General features: G+C 37.4%; 1 long non-coding RNA gene across 1 annotated transcript in view; it reads right to left on the bottom strand.

The window, feature by feature from the left end:
• Window positions 1-14,882, bottom strand: part of LOC134484702 (uncharacterized) — a 30,472-nt gene extending 15,590 nt beyond the window's left edge. Inside the window, exons 1-2 of the long non-coding RNA XR_010062381.1 lie at window positions 11,720-14,882; window positions 9,568-9,669 (exon numbers count right to left, since the gene is read on the bottom strand). This is a non-coding gene — a long non-coding RNA (uncharacterized LOC134484702). The remainder of the gene's footprint in view (window positions 1-9,567; window positions 9,670-11,719) is intronic.
• Between the last annotated feature and the right edge of the window lie 5,976 nt (window positions 14,883-20,858).

The raw sequence follows: 20,858 nt of genomic DNA, 5'->3' as shown, positions 1-20,858 counted from the left end.
CAAGGAATAAGTTTGGCAATTTTCCTCCTGTTTCTGTTTTTTGGAGTATGTTGAGAATTCTTTGAAAATCTGGTAGGACTCTGTGCTCAAACAATCTGGCCTTGTGGCTCTTTCAGTGGGGAAACTTTTAATTACTCTTTTGTCTCTTTAGGTGTTGTAGAGCTATTTACATAGTTTATCTTACCTCAGTTTACATGTGGTCAGTGTTATCCATCTACAAAATCATCCATTTCATTCAGAGCTTCAAATTGTGTAACCACCAGGTTTCTGAAGTGAGACCTAAGGATTTTGTGACTTTCATCAGTGTCCATCGATGTGGCTCCCTGATCATTTCTGATTTGGATGCTATTTCTCCTCCTAGTACATTATCTGTCTTAGGGTTTGTCTGTCTTGTTGATGTTCCCAAGGAACCAGCTATTTTTTTTTTTTTGTTGATCTTTGTATTCTTTGTTTCTGATGTACCACTTTCACCCCGAGTCTGATTATTTCTTGCTGTCTCCTCCTTTAATATGTATTTGCTTCTTTTTATTTTAGAGACTTAGGGTGTGCTGGGAAGTTGCTAGTGTTGGTTCTCTCTGGTTTCTTTATGAAAGCGCCTTGTGCTGCATATGCCTGTTACTCTTAGCAATGCTTTCCTTATTTCCCTTAAGTTTGGAGAAGCTGTGCCTTCATTTTCTTTGAATTCTAGGAATGCTTTTTTTTATGTCTTCTCTGAACTGATGGTTCTTCAGTTGCGAGTTATTGAATTTCAATGAGTTTATACACTTTTTCTTATTGTTGAAGTCCAGTTTTAATCCATTGTCATCTGAGAAAATACATTGGTTAGCACAGTCTTTCTGTATCTCTTGTGGCTTTTTTAGAGTGTGAGAACATGGTCAGTTTAGGATAAGGTTCCATGAGGTACTGAAAGGAGAGTGTTTACTTTTGTATTCAGGTGAATTATTATTTAGATATCAGTGAGGTCAACTTAATTGAACCCCGTGTTAGTTACATCATTTTTTTTTAATTTCTGTCTCAATGGCCTGCCCTTGGTAAGAGTAGGACATTGATATTCCCTACTACTCATTTGTGAGGTTCGATTTGATATTTAAGCTTCAGCAATATTGCTGCCTTTGTCTTTGGCATATAGACATCTAGAATCGAGATGGCATTTTGGTGGATTTTTCTTCTGATGCATATGAATTGTCCTTCCCCAACTCTATTGATTACTTTTGGTTGCATGTCTGATTTGCTGGATGTTAGAATATCTACGCCATTTGTTTCTTGTGTCTATTTGCTTGGAAAAGCTTTTCAAACACCTTTGTATGAGGTTGTGTCTATCTCAGTTGCTGGATTGTGTTTCTTGAGTGCAACAGAAGGATAGATCCTGTTTTTAAATCCATTGTGATAGCCTGTGTTCTTTTACTATTGAGTAGAGGCCATTAATGCTTAAAGGCATTAATGATAAGTGATATTTAGTTCATTCTATTTTGATGTTGTCGAAGCATGGTTATTTTTTTTGATTGCATGTTTTTTGGTTTTTGTTTTTTCGATTGGGATGTTTGAGTGTGTATGTGAGTATTAGATATGTTCTGTAGGGTGCATGGCTTTTTTTGTTAACATGTTTCGTTTTTGTTTTTTGGAGGAGCTCTTAGAGTATGTGTGTGAATATGAGAACACTTCTGTAGGTTATGCTGTGCAATTATTAATTTCTAGTGGGAGGCAGGGATGGTTCAATTTCTGAAAATCCATCAATATAATGCACTACCTAATGAAAATAAAAGAAAAAAATCACATGATAATCTGATTAGATGCTGAAAAGGCTTGCAAAAATATTCGAAACCGTTTTCATGTTAAAAGGATAAGAGCGAGCAGGGATACCAGTCCTATGCAGAAACATAATAGAAGCAATGAGCTGCAAGTCGGTACCCTACATCAACCTAAATGGAGAGAAACATAAAGCAATTCCATTAAAGTCAAGGACAATGTAAGGATGCCCACTATCAGTAGAGTATTTGAAATTCTATCCATGGTAAAAGAATGGTTCAAATTTGGTTCTGACATGGAGTATGGCCAAGGCCTGAGAAGGAGAAATGGCATAGAGATTTAGAACTCCTGGGGTATGGCCCACTCTTCAGCACAGTCTCATTGGGCATTGGTGAGTCATGAACCCAACGAGGACTTCATGCAGAGTGTTGCTCGGTTATACCACTCATATCTCTCTTAATCTAAGAAGTGCATGAAAATCCTCATGGAGATTCCCACCATTCAAAAGGCAGCACTATTGGTATTGGCAATAACAGTGGTCAAGGTCATTTAGGGATTGCCTCTGGGGCAGATCAGTGCTTCCATCATTGCCTGAGGAAATGTACAATGGTCAGAGACGACCACAACCCTTAAAAAGCTTTTGGGAAAATAAAATTGTTCGTGAAGCTGGCTAAGATGTTTTCACTACTGTCTCTGATGTAAAATATATATATATATATGGAACAATTTGATGTTCGGAAAGGCTGGGACCTTTTAAGGTCAGGGATCAAGAACAATGGTGGTACAGGTAATGGTGTGACTGTCACAGAAGCTGGACTGTTGATGACTCATTTCTGATCCAGTTTTACCCTCAGCTTCCTGATAAGATTTAATAAGGATTTCCAATCACAGACGTATATTCTGATCATTTAAAGCAGATATGACGTTTTTATACAGATGTTTAGATTTCTTTTTTTTTTTAAGATTATTATGAGGGTACTTTTAATGATAAATAATACAATACTTAACCATTGCTCTAGAAATTCAAATTGCTGCCTACAGTGAAGGGAAACCAACTGAAAAAAGTACTTTGTTTGTTCTTTGTTACTTTATAACAAATTGCTTACTTATGAAGTTACGTTGGCCTTGGGAGTAATTTGTTTTCTCTACTTGTATTATGTAATACTAGGTCTCATACAGTGTTGGGTACCACTTTTTTTCACCATCAAGCAAGAGAAGAAAATTAGTACATGTTCACATTTGCAATTTTTAACGGCTTGAAAGATTTCACTAGGATATCAAAGCTACTTGTTGTGGTTTGCCCTGAAGTTATCTGTATTTTGATGCTAAATCCACTGGCCCAAGGATAGTTGCCTAGTCTTGTACTCAGAACTCAGGTGACTTCACAAGAACCACCTCCCATTGAATTTGTAAAGTACATGTGAGGGGCAGGAACAGGATAGAAGGAATCCTGTCATTGGAGGAGAAGGAAGGATGGGCGGGAGAGATGTTTGAAAGGAGAGGAGGAGACTAGAGGAAAAGGGAGAGACAGGAAGAGGAGAGGGTGAGAAGCCATTGAAGGTGAAGTCAAGATTCTGCTCTCTGTATTTACAGGTTGGTATTAATGTTCCTAAGGGATAGATGGTAAAGTGCTTTGTTTGTTTAAGTGGGCAATTATATCTTATTAATTGGGTCAAAATTATTGTGTTGTGTGTTCTTTTACATGAGGGTTTGAGGATAGGAAAGTGTGTGGCAGCAAGAGACACTGGGCAGCCAAGGAGTGGGGATGTGTTTTCCAAAAGATATCTACCAGATATCATGGGACAATATGGTGCCAGTGCTAGCGGTGTAAAAGGCAACATTACTTTTTTCTTTTCTCTTTTTACAACAGATCATGAACCAAGGTGATGATCAAGAATCCAATAGCATTCCTTAGAGTTTACTGAAAAGTTTTATTTTCTAAGTAAGAGGACACAGGCTCTATGTTAAGGCATGTGATAACTTAAGGCCAGGAATTCAAATAATGAAAAAGCGAAGCAGCCTGTACTGACAGGCTGTAGGTCCGCTGCTCTGTGATAAGTAAGGGCAGCTCAGAGAGTTAAGAGATTAAAGCTGCTTTTTAAAGAAAGTTGTTTAGAAAGTTTTTCAGGATACTCATATTCTTTTTAAGGTGGGCTCCAAGTGAATTTTGGGATTAAATCCTAGCTACACAAGGTACTTCATTATTAAAGGTATTATTAAAAAGTGATAAAATTTGGTTTTAGAAAGAAGAGTGTAGGGACATTTCCTGAAACAGGGGGGATTTTCATAAAAGCTTCAGAACTTAGATAAGGAAAAATTAGTCACTACCACCAAGTTGAGAGTTGTGATAAATGTCTGTAACAGCAGGCAGAGTGAATGCAGACATATATTGTAGAAGTTATTAAGGTTAAAGAAAAATCTGTGGCTCCGGGTAGAGAGCTTAAGTGATGGATATATTTTGGGCTAAAGCCCTGAGTTTTAAGTTGCATATTGATTGTAGAATTGATAGAATGTTGTGGTTTGCCTTGAAATTTTCTCTGAATTTGTTAAATAAAGGCAAGAGCGTGAGATTTGGACAGAGGGAAAAGTCAGGAGCAAGAGGGGGATTAGATTCAGAGAATAGGGTTAGAGAGAACAGTTGCTGACAGTTGAGCCAGTGGAACCTGAGCAGGAGGGGGAGAGGATGGAACAGTTGGGACTGTGAAGGGAGGAGAAGGAAGCAAGGAGGAGAAGGGAATGGTTTAGAGATAGGATGGGGAACTGAGAAGTCTTAGAAGAGACAGGAGATGGAGATAGGGGAGGAGAAGGAAGCTAGGAGGAGAAGGGAACGGTTTAGAGACAGGATGGGGAACTGAGAAGAGTTAGAATTGACAGGAGATGGAGAGAGGGGAGAAGCTAGGAGTCTTTGTAAGAGAAAGAGAAACTAAAGCATGAAAGGGTTGATATATTTGGGAGAGTGAGTAAAGAAAGAGAGAGAGAGAGGAGAAGCAAGGAGTCGTTGTGGGAGAAGCTGGAGACTTGGTAAATATAAGGTGCAAGGGATAGATGGTACCGGGCTTTGTATGTTTAAGTGGGCAATTATATCTTACCAATTGGAAATAAGATTATTGTGTGGTGTGTTTTTATATGTAAGAGTCTCACTGTAAGAAAGTGTGTGGCTGGGCTGTGTTTCTGCCAAGATATCCAGCAGATATCTGGGGCACTGAGGTGTGGAACCCAAGCAGGGTAAACCAACCAGAGAAAAACATTTACTGTTTCATTTTTATTTTTTATTTTTTATTTTTATTAATTTTTACAACAACAATAGAAGGTGTTTAAAGTTTGTTTTAAGGAGAGTAAAGAGACTACCTGAATCACGTGGTGATTTTCATCTGTGGTTTGAAACTTAGGGAAAAATTGGTCTTATTTTGCAGTTTGTGTCTGACACTGATATCTGGGAGATAGAATTGTTTCTAGTTGAGACTTCATCATCTCAGTCTTTTCACTAGTAATAATCTGAGTTCCATTCCTTGACAGTGACCTTTTAGATTTCTGAATCAGTAGGTGTGATTAGGTGGCAGATTTCTTTACTTTAATTTCTTTTATTTTTTTAGCAAATTTTATTCCTTTTTTCAATTGGATAATTCTATATTTACAATTCAAATGTTATTTCCTCCCCAATTTCCGGCCCATAAGATCCCTAAACTGTCCCTCTCCCCATTTCTACAATGTCCCTTACTGCTCCTTGACATTCCCTTGAACTGGGAGTCAAACCCAGGGAGGATGAAGGGCTTCTCCTGTTGATGCACAAAAAAGCCATCCTTTGCTACATATCCAGTTGGAGCCATAGGTCTGTCCATTTAGTCTTTGAATATTGGTTTAGACCCAGAAAGCTCTGGTTCATTGGCATTGTTGTTCTTATGGGGTTGAAAACCACTTCAGCTCCTTTAATTCTTTCTCAAAATATACCAACAAGAGGTCTGTTTTCAGTTCACTGGTTTGCCACTTGCATTCACTTCTCTGCTTGACAGGTTCTTCCTGTGTCTCTCAGGGAAGATCTATATCAGCTTCCTTGCAGAATGCACTGCTTAGCTTTATCAACATTATCTAGTTTTTGTGGCTAGTAAATATACATTTTTTGGCTCGTACAGCTGGTTAGGTGCAATTTCAAAATGGATTCTGCACAACTATGTCAAGATTTTATAATCCACAAATGAATATGACCAATAGACTCCCTCCTGTTCATATGAACATATTGGTTTTGAGGTTTTACTGGACCTAAAGCCATTCCTCTCACTGCCCATCCTCCTGAATATTATGTTTTGCCTGTAGAAATAATCATGGTAGAACATCCAAAACCCTCAAGACAGGGACTGGGAACACAGGAAGGTAGATATATGAGAACTGATATCTAATGAGACAAGAGAACTGCATTCTACACTCCATGGTGTTTTTTGCATTACTGATGTCTGGTAATTTTTGGATAAAATAAGGTTTAGGGAGTTTATCCTTTGAAGTAGGTACATAATATTTAAATTATTATACTCTATAGCTGAGTCCCCTTTGTTGAAAAAATCATTTAAAATATTGGAATTGGAAAACAGAAGTTTTGAGTACACATTCAGGAATATATTTATAAAGTCCCCTATCAAGGAATGTAAAATAAGAAAATGTAATGTGAAATTCATTCAATTAAAGGTCTGTAGAAAAAATACTGGCTTGTGGAAAACATAGAAAACCTAGGAAATTGAATTGTATGTCAGAGGAATGGAATTGGGAATAAAATGATTGTCCAGAAGAATCTACTTCACCCCATGTTCCTAGATCCTTTCTCTGTATGCCCAGTGCCTGACCTTCTACATTTACAGCATGTATACACTAATGAAGCAAGAAATAGTTTCTAACTTTAGGGAGATGTAGTATGTAAAGGTGTCCATTGTATAACCAATTCTATATGGGTGATCCCCTTCCCATCCTCCCCCCATTACCTCCAGCCCCCCAACAATCACGTTCACTGGGGATTTAGTCTTAGAAGGACAAAGGGCTTCCCCTTCCACTGGTGCTCTTACTAGGATATTCATAGATGCCTATGAGGTCAGAGTCCAGGGTCAGTCCATGTATAGTCTTTGGGTAGTGACTTACTCCCTGGAAGCTCTGGTTGGTTGGTATTGTTGTTCATATGTGGTCTCGAACCCCTTCAGGGTCATCCAGTCCTTTTTCTGATTCTTACAACGCAGGTCCCTTTCTCAGATCATTGGTTTGCTGCTGGCATTCGCCTGTGTATTTGCTGTATTCTGACTGTGCCTCTCAGGAGAGATTTACATGTGGTAACTGTCAGTCTGCATTTCTTTGCTTCATCGATCTTTTCTAATTGGGTGACTGTATATGTATAGGCCCTATGTGGGGCAGGCTCTGAATGGGTGTTCCTTCTGCCGCTCATTTGATCTTTGCCTCCCTATTCCATGCCAAGTGTATTCTGGTTCCACTTTTAAAGAAGGAGTGAAGCATTCACATTTTGATCATCCGTCTTGAGTATCACGTGTTCTGTGCATCTAGGATATTTCATGCATTTGGGTTAATAGACACTTATCAATGAGTGCATACCATGTGTGTTTTTCTGTGATTGGGTTACGTCACTCAGGATGATATTTTGCAGTTTGATCAATTTGCCTATGAATTTCATAAAGGCGATGTTTTTGATAGCTGTGTAATATTCCATTGTGTAGATGTACCACATTTTCTGTATCCATTCCTCCCTTAAAGGGCATCTGGGTTCTTTCCAGCTTCTGGCTATTATAAATAAGGCTGCTATGAACATAGTAGAACACGTGTTTTTTTTTTATATGTTTGGGCATCTTTTGAGTATATCCCCAAGAGAGGTATAGCTGGATCCTCAGGTAGTTCAATGTCCAATTTTCTGAGGAACCTCCAGACTGATTTCCAGAAGGGTTGTACAAGTCTGCAATCCCACCAACAATGGAGGAGTGTTCCTCTTTCTCCACAACCTTGCCAGCACTTGCTGTCACCTGAGATTTTGATCTTAGCCATTCTCACTGGTGTGAGGTGAAATCTCAGGTTTGCTTTGATTTTTATTTCCCTTATGACTAAAGATGTTGAACATTTCTTTAGGTGTTTCTCTGCCATTCCGTGTTCATCAGCTGTGAATTCTTTGTTTAGCTCTGAACCCCATTTTTAATAGGGTTATTTGACTCCCTGCGGCTGTCTAACTTTTTGAGTTTGGAGATATATATATATATATATATATATATATATATATATATACCCTCTATCTGTTGTAGGATCGGTAAAGATCTTTTCCCAATATGTTGGTTGCTGTTTTTTCCTAACCACAGTATCCTTTGCCTTCAAAAGCTTTTCAGTTTTATGAGATCCCATTTGTTGATTCTTGATCTTAGATCATAGGCCATGGTTTCTTCAGGAATTTTTCTCCAGTGCCCTTGTTTTCCACACAGCATGCACTTCTTAGCATCATCAATCTTATCTAATTTTGGTGTCTGAAATATATATAGAAAATGTATGCACACACACACACACACACACACACACACACACACACACACACATTTTGCTGGCTCCTACAGCTAGGATGTTGGGTGGAATTTTAACATGTTTTCTGGGAAACTAGGTCATGAATGTAGAATCACCAAATGACAATGTCAAATAGACTCCCTCCTGTTCTTATGAAACTATTGAAGTTGAGGTTTATCTTGACCTCAAGTGATTTTTCTCCCTGCCCATCCTCCTGAATCTTATGTTTTACCAGAAGAAAGAATCGGGGTAATTTATTTAAAACCCTCAAGTCCGTCCCTGTGAACTCAGGAATTCAGATATTAGAGTACTGATATCTAATGGGACTACAAGAAACATAATCTGTACTTCATTTTGTCCTTTGCTTTACTGATGTCTGGTAATATTGGGATAAAATTATGATTTGGGAGTTTATCATTTGAATTAGGTACACTATATTTAAAGTCTTAGATTTACTCTATAGCTCGACCCTCTTTGTTGCCAAAATCAGTGCAAAAAATGAATTGAAAAATACAGTTTTTGAGTACACAAATATATATATATATATATATATATATATATATATATATATATATATATATATATATATACAAAGGAATATATACAAAGTCTCCAATAAAAGAAGTACAATAAGAAAGTGTAATACAATATTCAGTCAAAATACTGTAGGGCAAATTCTGTCCTTTAGGAAACAGAGAAAACCTAGGAAATTGCACTGTATGTCACAGGAATTGAACTGGGAATAAAATTATTATCCAGAAGTATCTCCTCTACTCTGTGTGTCTAGATCATTTCTACCCCTGCCAAGACCCTGACTAACTTTGTCCATTCAGAACATGTAAACAGTAATGAAGCAAAGGGAAGTCTCTAGCTTTAGAGAGACAGAGTACATAAAGGATTCCCCTGTGTTACAGGGCACATACCTGGAAACGGCACTCTCGAAACTGCTCAATGTAAAGAAAGCTGTTTAGAGGTAGGCCATGGAAATTCTCAGTTACATCATCATTAGGCCCTCCATGAAAAAATATCTTGTATCTTGGAGATCCCTAGTTTCTCCTGTGATATCATGTTGTCATGTCTGCAATGCCTCTCGTATATTCCTTCAGTACCTATAGGTTTTACTAATTGGCCTCTATTTCAGAGGAAACATCAATTTGGGAGTAAGAATAAAGAGGATGAAAAGCTCAGAGATGGGGAGAATGAAGATGGACTTCTGCCTTGGTATAAAAAAAGGAAGAAATATGTCCACCCAGAGAAATCTCACTGAGTCCTTGGTAGGAGTTGAGTAGTTACCTTGAAGAGATAGAATTGATCTGAGCCTTCCACACATGGGATCAGGAGCTCGGAGCTCGGAGCCTGTCAGAAGCATCTGGACTTCCCTGCTTCAAGTGGTTCCTGTTAGAGAGTTTATATCATTAATATCTTTATCCCAAAAACCAGGCGTTGTGAAGGGCACTGTTCTTTTCCTTAGAGCTGATGGCTTTTATTTATTTATTTTTTTTTTGCTCAGAAGAAAAAGGTCCTAAGGAAGAAGTGAAAGACAAGTATTGTGTCTTCAGCTCAGAGTAAACTCCTCGATTATTTGGATACCTAAAGTGCAGTTTGACTCTGATACTGGTATTCGGGAGAGAGACATGTTTATAGTTCATCCTATCATTTTTCCACTAATATTACTCTGTCTCCCATTGCCTGGTTGTGACCCTTCAGATTTCTCAGTCAATATGTCTGATTAGATGGCAGTTTTCTTATGTTTAACATATTTAATTCTTTTTATTTTTAGCAATTTTTTTTGCTTTTTTATTTGATTTTTCCATATTTACATTTCAAATATTTTTGCCTTTCCCAGTTTCCTGTCCATACGATCCCTCCCCGTCCCCCCACACTTCTTATATAATTCCCCTTACTGCCCTTTGAAATTCCCTTGAATTGGTAATAAAACCTAGGTTAGACCCAGGGCATCTCTTTCTATTGGTGCCCAGCAAGGACATTCTCTGCTACATATGAAGTTGGGGCCATAGGTCTATCCATGTACTATATTTGAATATTCATATATTACAAGAAAACTCCGGTTCGTTGGCATTGTCTTTTTTATTGGACTGAAAGCTCCTTCAGCTCCTGTAATCCTTCCTCAAAAATCTACCAACAAGAGATGTGCTTTCAGTTCACTTTTTTGCTACTACAATTCACTTTTGTATTTGACATGTTCTAGCTGTGTCTCTCAGGAAAGACCTATATCCATATCTTCTGATCATGCAATTTTAAGTTTCATCAATCTTATTTAGTTTTGGTGGCTGATATATATATATATATATATATATATATATATATATATATATATATATACATACATATATATATGTATATATATATCTGTATATCTATATCTACATCTGCATCTCCATCTCTCTCTCTCTCTCTCTCTCTCTCTATATATATATATATATATATATACCCATATACATATATATGTATATATATATATATATATATCTGTATATATATATATCTGTATATCTATATCTACATCTGCATCTCCATCTCTCTCTCTCTCTCTCTCTCTCTCTCTCTCTCTATATATATATATATATATATATATATATATATATATATATATACATATGTAACCTACAGATATGAAATTAGATGGAATTTTAACATGGATTCTGGGGAATAATGTCAAGAAAGTAGAATCTAAAAAGGACAGTGCAAAGTAGACTCTCTCTTGTTCTTATGAACCTAATGAAACTGAGGACCTCAAGCCATTCCTCACTCTTCCAAACCTCGTGAATCTTATGTTTGGCCTGAAGAAAGAATCATAGTCAAGTATCCACAACACTCTAGTCTTGCCACGGGAACACAGTAAGGTAGATAATGCAGGACTGGTATCAAATTGGACTAGAGAACCGAATTCTACAGTCCATGTTTTTTTTTTTTTTTTTTGCTTTACTGATGTCTGGTAATTTTGGGATAAATTTAGGATTTATGAGTTTATCATTTCAAGTAGGTATACAATATGTACAATGTTATACTCATTCTAGAGCTGGGCCACATTTGTTTCCAAAATCATTGCAGAAAAAGGAATTGGAATACCGAATTTTTGAGTACACATTCAGAAATATTTATTAAGTCCCATATCGAGGAATGTACAGTAAGAAAGTGAAACACAATATTAATTCAATTGAAGGTCCGTAGTGAAAATACTGGCCTTTGGGAAGCAGAGAAGAGAAACAAAATTGAACTGTATTTCACGAAATGTACCTGGGAATAACATTAATATCCAAAAGAATCCCATCCATTCTATGTTAAAAGACCTTTTCTACCCATTCCAAGCCCTTGACTAACTTTTTCTGTTCAGAGCATGTAATCTCATATAAAGCAAAGCGAAATCTATAGTTTTACAGAGATGGAGGATATAAAGGTTTCCACTGTGTCACAGGAGACATACCAGGAAAGGACACCCTCAAATATGGTCAATGTAAGGAAAGCTGTTCAGCAGGTAGGCCATGGCAGTTCTCAGTGATATCATCATTAGGCCTTGCCTGAAAAATCTCTTGTAACCTGGAGAGATTTTTCTTCTGTGATGTCACAATTGTTGTCATGACTTCATCTGCATCTCAGGTATTCCTTCAGTACCTCTAGGGTTCAGTAATAGGCATCTAATTCAGAATAAACATCCATTTTGGAGTAAGAACAAAGAGGATGAAAAGATCAGAAATGGGTAGAAGGAAACTGCCATTCTGTCTTTGTCTAAAAAAGGGAAGTAATATGTGTGCTTGGGAAAACTCAGTGACTCCTTGGTAGGGGTTGACTGGTATTGCTGAACAGATAGCCTTGATCTGAGCCATCCACATATGCAAATCAGGAGCTGGGACCCTCTCAGAAGCATCTGGACTTCTCTTTTCTTATGGTTCCTGTAAATCAGAGTTTTTATATAATCAATTTCTTCATTCCAAAAGCTAGTTGTTGGGAAGGGCACAGTTGTTCTCCTCAGAGCTCATGGCTTTTACTCTTTTTGCCCTGAAGAAAAAGGTCCAAAGAAACAAAGAAAAGACAAGTATTGTGTCCTCAACTCAGTGTAAATGCCTCCAAGCTTTGTATACCTGTAGTGCAATTTGTGTCTGACACTGATATCTGGAAGGGATCTAGTTGAGACTTCATCATCTCAGTCTTTCCATTAGTATTACACTGAATACCATTTCCAGACAGTGACTGTTTGGATTTCTCTGTCAATAGGTTTGATTATCTGGCAGGTTTCTTTTCTTTCTTTCATTTTTTTTATTTTTAATACAATTTTATTGCTTTTTTATTTGGATATTTCTACATTTGCATTTCAAATGTTATTTCCTTTTTCAGTTTCTTTTCCATAATTGCCCTATCTAAATCCGCTAACCTTCTTATATAACCCACCTTACTGCCCCCTGACTTTCCCTTGAACTTGGAGTCAAACCCAGGCAGTACCAAGGACTTCTCCTTCCATTGGACTTCTCCTTCCATTGGTGACCAACAACGCTATCCTTTGCCACAGATGCCATTGGAGCCATAGTTCTATCCATGTATAGTCTTTGAATATTGGTTTAGTACCAGAAATCTCTGGTTCATTATCATTGTTGTTCTTATAGGGTTGAAAGCACCTTTAGCTCTTTTAATCCTTTCTCAAACTCTACCAAAAAGATGTCCGTTTTCAGTTCACTGGCAGCATAGACTCCTTAGCTTCATCAGTCTTATCTACATTTGGTTGCTGAGTGTGTGTGTGTGTCTGTGTGTGTGTGTGTGTCTGTGTGTGTGTATGTGTGTGTGTGTGTGTGTGTGTGTGTGTGTGTAGAGCTGAACAATGGATTCTCAACTGAGGAATATCCACATTCTTAGCCACTAGGTAAATGGAAATAAAAAAAAATCCTGAGGTTCCACAGCACACCAATCAGAATGGCTAAGATATATTTGGTGCCTCATACAGCTAGGGTGTTTCGTTGATTTTTAACAAGGATTCTGTGAAACTAGGTCAAGAATTTAGAATCCACAAATGACTAAGCCAAAGAGACTCCATCCTATTCTTATGAACCTATTGAAGTAAAAGATTCACTGGACCTCAAGCCCCTCATCCCTCAGCCCATGACATGAACCTTATTTTTGGACTGCAGAAAGAATCATGGTAAAGCATCCAAAACCCTCAAGTCTGGCCCTTGAAACACAGGAAGATAGATATTAGAGAACTGCTATCTAATGCGACTACAGAAATGCATCATATAGTCTATGCTGTCGTTTCTTTTACTAATATCTGGTAATTTTTGGATAAAATAAGGATTTGGGAGTTTATCATTTAAGTAAATACAAGATATTCAGAACTATAGAGCTGGGCCCCTTTGTTTCAAAATCATAACAAAAAAATGGAATAGGATAATAGAACATTTGAGTACACATTCAGCAATATATATATTCCACTATCAAGGAATGTACAAAAAATTTTAATAAAATATTCACTAAACTAAAGGTCTGTAGGGAAAATACTGGCCTTTAGAAAAGAGAGATATCTGAGGAAATTGTACTATAAGCCAGAGGAATGGAACTAGGGATAAAATTATTATCCAGTAGAATCTCCTGCACTCCATATTCTTAGATCTTTGGGACACATGCCAAGGCCCTGACTAACTTTCTCCATCAGAGCATGTAACCACGAGTGATGCAGAGAGAATTCTGTAGCTTTAGAGAGATGGAGTACGTAAAGGTTTCCACTGTGCCAAAGGAGACAGACCTAGAAAGGACACCCTTGAATCTGGTCAATGTAAGGAAAGCTGTTCAGTAGGTAGGCCCTGCCAGTTATCAGTGACATAATAAATAGGCACCACCTGAAAAATCTGTTGTAACTGGAGAGCCCTAGCTTCTTCTGTGATGTAACAAGTATTGTCCTGACAGGAACTGCCTCTCAGATATTCCTTCAGTACCTCTCCAGTTTACTAATAGGCCACTTATTCAGAGTAAACAGCCATTTGGGAGGGAGTACAAACAGGATGAAGAGATCAGAGAAGAGAGGAAGGAAGCTTGCCTTCTGTCTTAGTATTAAAAAAATGAAGAAATAAGTGGTACTGGGAAAGTTCAGAGAGCCCTTGGTAGGGGTTGAGTGGTATCACTGAAGAGATAGACTTGATCTGAGCCTTACTCATATGGGAATCAAGATCTGGAAGCTTCACTGAAGCATCTGGACTTCCCTGATCTAATGATTCCTGGATGTCAGAGGATTTATATCATTCATTTCTTTATTGCAAAGTCAAGAGTTTGAGATGGCACAGTTGTTTCTCTGAGAGCTATGGCCTTTATTATTTTTGTCCTAAGAAAAAGGTCCTAAAGAAGAAGGATGGACAAGTATTATGTCCACAGCTCAGAGGAAACTCCTCCAAGATTTGGATACCTATAGTGCAGTTTGTGTCTGACATTGATATCTGGGAGAGAGAAGTTCTTCTAATTGAGACTTCCATCATCTTTGTCTTTCCACTAGTATTACTCTGAATACCACTATAGATTTCTGAGTGAATAACTGTGATTAGTTGGCAGTTTTCTTTATTTTTATATCTTTCTTATTTTTTATAAAATTTTAGTGTTTTTAAAGTGGATGAGTCTATATTTACATTTAAAATATTATTTCCTTTCTTAGTTTCCTGCCCATAAGATCACTACCTGTTCACAATCCTTTCTTATCTAACCATACTTCTACCCCTTGACATTTCCTTGAACTGGGTGACAAACCACCATAAGACCAAGGACTTCTCCTTCCATTGGTGCCAGCAACGCCATCCTCTGCCAAATATACATTTGGAGCCATAGGTCTGTCCGTGTTCATTCTTTGAATATTGGTCTATTACCAGAAAGCTCTGTTTCATTGACATTGTTTTCTTTTGGGGTTAACAGCACCTTCAACTCTTGTAATCCTTTCTCAAAACCTACCAACAAGAGGTCTGTTTTCAGTTCACTGGTTTGCCACTAACATTCACTCCTGTATTTGATATGCTCCAGCTCTCTCTCAGGCAAGACCTATATCCAGTTCCTGGTAGAATGCACTTAGCTTCCTAAATCTTATCTAGTTTTGGTGGCTGATTTTATATATATATATATATATATATATATATATATATATATATATATGTATATATATATATATATATATATATATACATATATATTACTTTTGGTGGCTCCTACTGTATGAAGTTAGGGGGAATTTTATCATGGATTCAGTGCAACTGGGTCAAGAATGTAGAATCCACAAATAGAATTGGCAAATAGATTCCCTCCTGTTCTTATGAAACTATTGAAGTTGAGGTTTCCCTGGTCCTGAAGCCATTCTTATCACTTCCCATACTTCTCTATCTTATGTTTGGCCTCAAGAAAGAATCATGGTAAAACATCCAAAAACCTCAAATCTAACCCTGAGACACTGGAAAAGAGATATTGAGGAACCGAGATCAAAAGGGACCTGAGAACCAAATTCTATACTCCATGTGGTCCTATGGTTTATTGATATCTGGAAATTTTTGGATGAAATAGGAATTTGGAGATTGCCATTTGAAGTAGGTACACCCTATTTACACTGTTATAATCACTCTATAGCTGGGCGCCTTTGTTGCTAAAATCATTGCAGAAAATGGAAGTGGAAAAGCAAATTTTTGAGTACAAATTCAGGAATATATATAAAGTCACCTATCAAGGAATATTCAATAAAAATTGAAATACACATGCATTCAATTAAAGATCCGTAGGGAAAATACTGGCCTTTGGGAACAGAGGAAATGAAGAAAATTGAACTGTGTGTCACAGGAATGAACCTGGGAAAGAAAATATTATCTAGAAGAATCTTCTAAACTCAAATTCCTAAATCTTATCGACTCATGCCAAGACCCTGAATAACTTTGTCCATTCAGAGCATGTAACCACTAATGAAGCAAAGAGAAGTCACTAGCTTTAGAGAGACGGAGTACGTAAACATTTCCACTGTGTAATAGGAGATATATGTGGAAAGGGCACCCTCAAATCTGGTCAATTTAAGGAAAGCTCTTTAGCAGATAGGCCATGGCAGGTCTTAGAGACATCATAGTTAGTTCATTCATGCAAAATCTCTTGTATCCTGGAGAGCATTAGCTTCTTCTGTGATATCACATGAGTTGTCGTGACTGCAACTGTCTCTCAGATATTCCTTCAGTAACTCTAGGTTTTACTAATTGGCCTCTAAATTCAGAGCAAATTGGGGAGTGATAACAAAGAGGATGAAGAGATCAGAAATAGGGAGAAAGAAGCTGGTCCTCTGTCTTGGTACAAAATACAAGGAACAAATATATGGTCCTACGGAAAGCTCAGTGAGACATATATAGGGGTTGAGTGCTATGGGTGAAGAGATAGCCTTGATCTGAGCCTCCCACATGAGGGAATCAGGAGCTGGGAGACCCTCAGAAGAATCTGGACTTCCCTGTTCTTATGGTTCCTGGAGAGTTTATATCCTTCATTTCTAACTTCCAAAAGCCAAGTGTTGTGAAGGGCACAGTTGTTTTCCTAAGAGCTCATGGCCTTTACTCAATTTGTCAAGAAGAGAAGGTCATAAGGAAGAAGTGAAAAACAAGTATTGTGTCCCTAGGTCTGAGTAAACTCCTCCATGCTTTGGATATCTATAGTGCAGTTTCTGTCTGACACTGATATTTGGAAGAAAGAAGTGCTACTAGTTGAGATTTCATCATCCCAGACTTTCCACGAGTATTACTCTGACTACTTCACTATTTAATTACTTCACTATTTTACTTTACTATTACACTTCGGATTTCTGAGTTAATACGTGTGATTACTTGGCAGGTTTCTTTTCCTTTATATCATTCATTTTTTTTTTTATTTTTTAGAGAAATTTATTGATTTTTTTAATTGGAATTCTCTATATTTACATTTAAAATATTCTTTCCTATCCCAGTTTTCTGCCCATAAAATCCCTAACCATTCCATTTCTTTCTTCCCTAACCAGCCTTTCTGCTGCATGACATTCCCTTAAACTGGGAGACAAGCTAGGGAAGACAAGTGCTTCCTTTCCAATGTTGCTCAAAATCTCATCTTCTGCCACATATGCATTTGGAGCCATAGGTTCAATGTACGTTCTTTGTATATTGGTCTAGTATGAGAAAGTGGTGGTTCATTGGCATTGTTGTTCCTATGGGGTTGAAAGCACCTTCAGCTCTTCTAATATTTTTTTTCAAAAATTACTAACAAGTGGTCCGTTTTCAGTTCACTAGTTTGCTACTGGCATCCACTTCTGTACTTGACTTGCTGTATCTCTGTCTCTCAGGAAATATCTATATCCAGTTCATGGAAGAACGCACTTCTTACCTTCATCAATCTTATCTAGTTTTGTTGGCTGATGTAAACATATATACTTTTGGTGGATCCTACACCTATGTAGTTAAGAGGAATGTTAACATGGATTCTGCACAACTATTTCAAGAATGGAGAATTCACAAATGACAATTTTTAAAAGAATCCCTCCTGTTTTTATAATCTATTGAAGTAGACCTTTAACAGGTCCTCAAACCATTCTTCTCCCTGCACATCATCCGGTATCTTACTTTTGGCCTTCACAACACAGGAAGCTAGAGAGTGTAGTACTGATATCAAATGGGACAAGAAACTTAATAGTCCATGTTGTCCTTTGCTTTCCTGATGTCTGGTAATTTTTCAAGAAAATAAAAATTTGGGAGTTTACCATTTGAAGTAGGTACACAGTATTTACACTTTTATATTCACCCTTTAGTTGGGCCCCCTTTGTGACCAAAATCATTGCAGAAAATGGAATTGGAAAACAGAATTTTTGAGTACACATTGAGGAATATTTACAAAGTCCCCTATCAACGAATTTTCAATAAGAAATTGAAATACAACATTCATTCAATTAAACGTCTGTAGGGAAAATACTGGCCTTTGGGAAACAGAGAATACCTAGAATATTGAAGTGAGTCACAGGAATGAACCTGGGAATATAAGTACTATCTAGAAGAATCTCCGACACTCCATGTTCCTAAATCTTTTCTACCCATGCCAAGACCCTGACTAACTTTCTCCACACAGAACATGTAACCTCTATTGAAGTAGACAGAAATCTCTAGCTTTAGAGAGATGGTGTACGTAAAGGTTTCCTCCGCATCAATGGAGATGGACCTGGAAAGGGCACCCTCGATCCTGTCAATGTAAGGAAAGCTGTTCAGGATGTAGGCTATGGCAGTTCTCAGTGACATCACCATTAGGCCTTCCCTTAAAACACTCTTGAAACCTGGAGAGTCATACCTTCTTCTCTGATTTCACAACTGTTCTCATAACTGCAACTGCTTCTCAGATATCCTTCAGTAACTCTAGGGTTTAATAATTGGCCCCTAATTCAGAGAAAATTGGAGAGTGATAACAAAGTGGATGATGAGATTGGAAATAGGGGAAAGGAAACTGGCCTTCTGTCTTGGTATAAAAACAAGGTCGTTTGGAAAGCTCAGTGAGTTCTGGGTTGTGGTTGAGTGGTATCGCTGAAGAGATAGCCTTGATCTGAGCCTTCCACATAAGGAAATCAAGAGCTGGGAGACTCTCAGAAACATCTTGACTTCCCTGTTTTTATGGTTCGTGGATGACAGAGGGATTATATCATTCATTTTTTTATTCCAAAACCAAGTTTTATGAAGTGCACAGTAGATTTCCTGAGAGCTCATGACCTTTACTATTTTTGTCAAGAAGAAAAGGACCTACGGAAGAAGAAAAAACAAGTATTGTGTCCCTAACTCAAGTTAAACTCCTCAATGCTTTGGAAACTTATAGTGCACCTTGTATCTGACACTGATATATGGGAGAGAGAACTGCTTCTAGTTGAGACCTCATCATCTCAGTCTTTATACTAGTATTAACCTGACTTCCACTTCTGAGTCAATATGTTAGAATATTTGGCAGCTTTCTTCTCTTTTATATCATTCATGTTTTTTTTTATTTTTTAGCAATTTTTTCTATTTTACTAGATGTTTTATATATACATTTAAAATATTATTTCCTTTCCCAGTTTCCTAACCATAAGTTCCCTACCAGTTCCATTTCCTTCTTTTCTAACCATCCTTTCTGCTGCATGACATTCCCTTGAACTGGGAGACAAACTAGGGAAGACAAGGGCTTCTCTTTCCAATGTTGCCCAAAAAGGCTATCCTCAGCAACATATGCATTTGGGAGCCATAGGTCAGTCCATGTACTTTCGTTTTATATTGGTCTAGTATAAAAAGTCTCTGGTTCATTGGCAACGTTGTTCTTATGGGTTTGTTAGCACCTACAGCTCTTCTAATTCTTTTTTTCAAAATTTACCAACAAGAGGTCCATTTTAAGTTCACTGGTTTGTTACCAGGACTCACTTCTGTATTAGACATGCTATATCTGTGTCTCTCAGTAAATATTTATATCTGGTTCCTGGCAGAATGCACCTCTTACCTTCATCAATTTTATCTAGTTTTTTTGACAGATGTATACATATATACATTTGGTGTCTCCTACACCTAAGTGGTTAAGTGGAATGTTATCATGGATTCTGCCTAAATATGTCAATAATGTAGAATTCACAAATGACTATTTCAATAGACTCTCCTGTTTTTATGAACCTATTGAAGTAGATGTTTAACTGGTCCTTAAGACCTTTTTTGCCCTACCGATCATCGGGTATTTTATGTTTGGCCTTAAGAATAATCATGGTAAATTATCCTATACTCAAGTCTGGGCATGCAAACACTGGATGTTAGATAGAGTGTATTGTTATCAAATGGGACTAGTGAACTTAATTCAATAGTCCGTGTTGTTTTTTGCTTTCCTGATGTCTCATAATTTTTGTTAAATAAGGATTTGGGAGTTTATCATTTGAAGTAGGATTACAGTATTTACACTGTTATACTCACTCTGCAGCTGGGCACGGTTTGTGACCAAAATCATTGCAGAAAATGGAATTGAAAACCGAATTATTGAGTACACATTGAGGAATATTTACAAAATCTGCTATCAAGGAATTTACAATAAGAAATTGAAATACAGTATTCATTCAATTAAATGTGTGTAGTGAAAATACTGGTCTTTGGGAAACATAGAAAACCTAAAAAATTGAACTGTATGTCACAGGAATGACCTGTCAATAAAAATATTATCTAGAAGTATCCCCTACACTCCATGCTCATAAATATTTTCCACCCATGCCAATACCCTGACTAACTTTCTCCATTCAGAGTATGTAACCACTAGTCAAGCAGAGAGAAGTCTCGAGCTTCAGGGAGATGGAGTACCTAAAGGATACCACTGTGTTACAGGAGATGGACCTGGAAAGGGCACCCTCGAATTTGGTCAGTGTAAGGAAAATTGTTTAGCAGGTAGGCCATGGCATTTCTCACTAACATCACCATTAGGCCCTCCCTGAAAACTCTCTTGTAACCTGGAGAGCCATAACTTCTTCTGTGATGTCACAACTGTTGTCCTGACTGCAACTGCCTCTCAGAAATACTTCAGTATTTCTAGGGTTTACTAATTGGTCTCTAATTTAGAGCAAATAGGGGAGTGAAAACAAA

Source organism: Rattus norvegicus (genome assembly GCF_036323735.1).
Source record: "Rattus norvegicus strain BN/NHsdMcwi chromosome Y unlocalized genomic scaffold, GRCr8 chrY_unlocalized_31, whole genome shotgun sequence".
Taxonomy (NCBI): domain Eukaryota; kingdom Metazoa; phylum Chordata; class Mammalia; order Rodentia; family Muridae; genus Rattus; species Rattus norvegicus.
The sequence above is the reverse complement of the archived record's forward strand: the minus strand, read 5'-3'. Positions and strand labels throughout refer to the sequence as shown.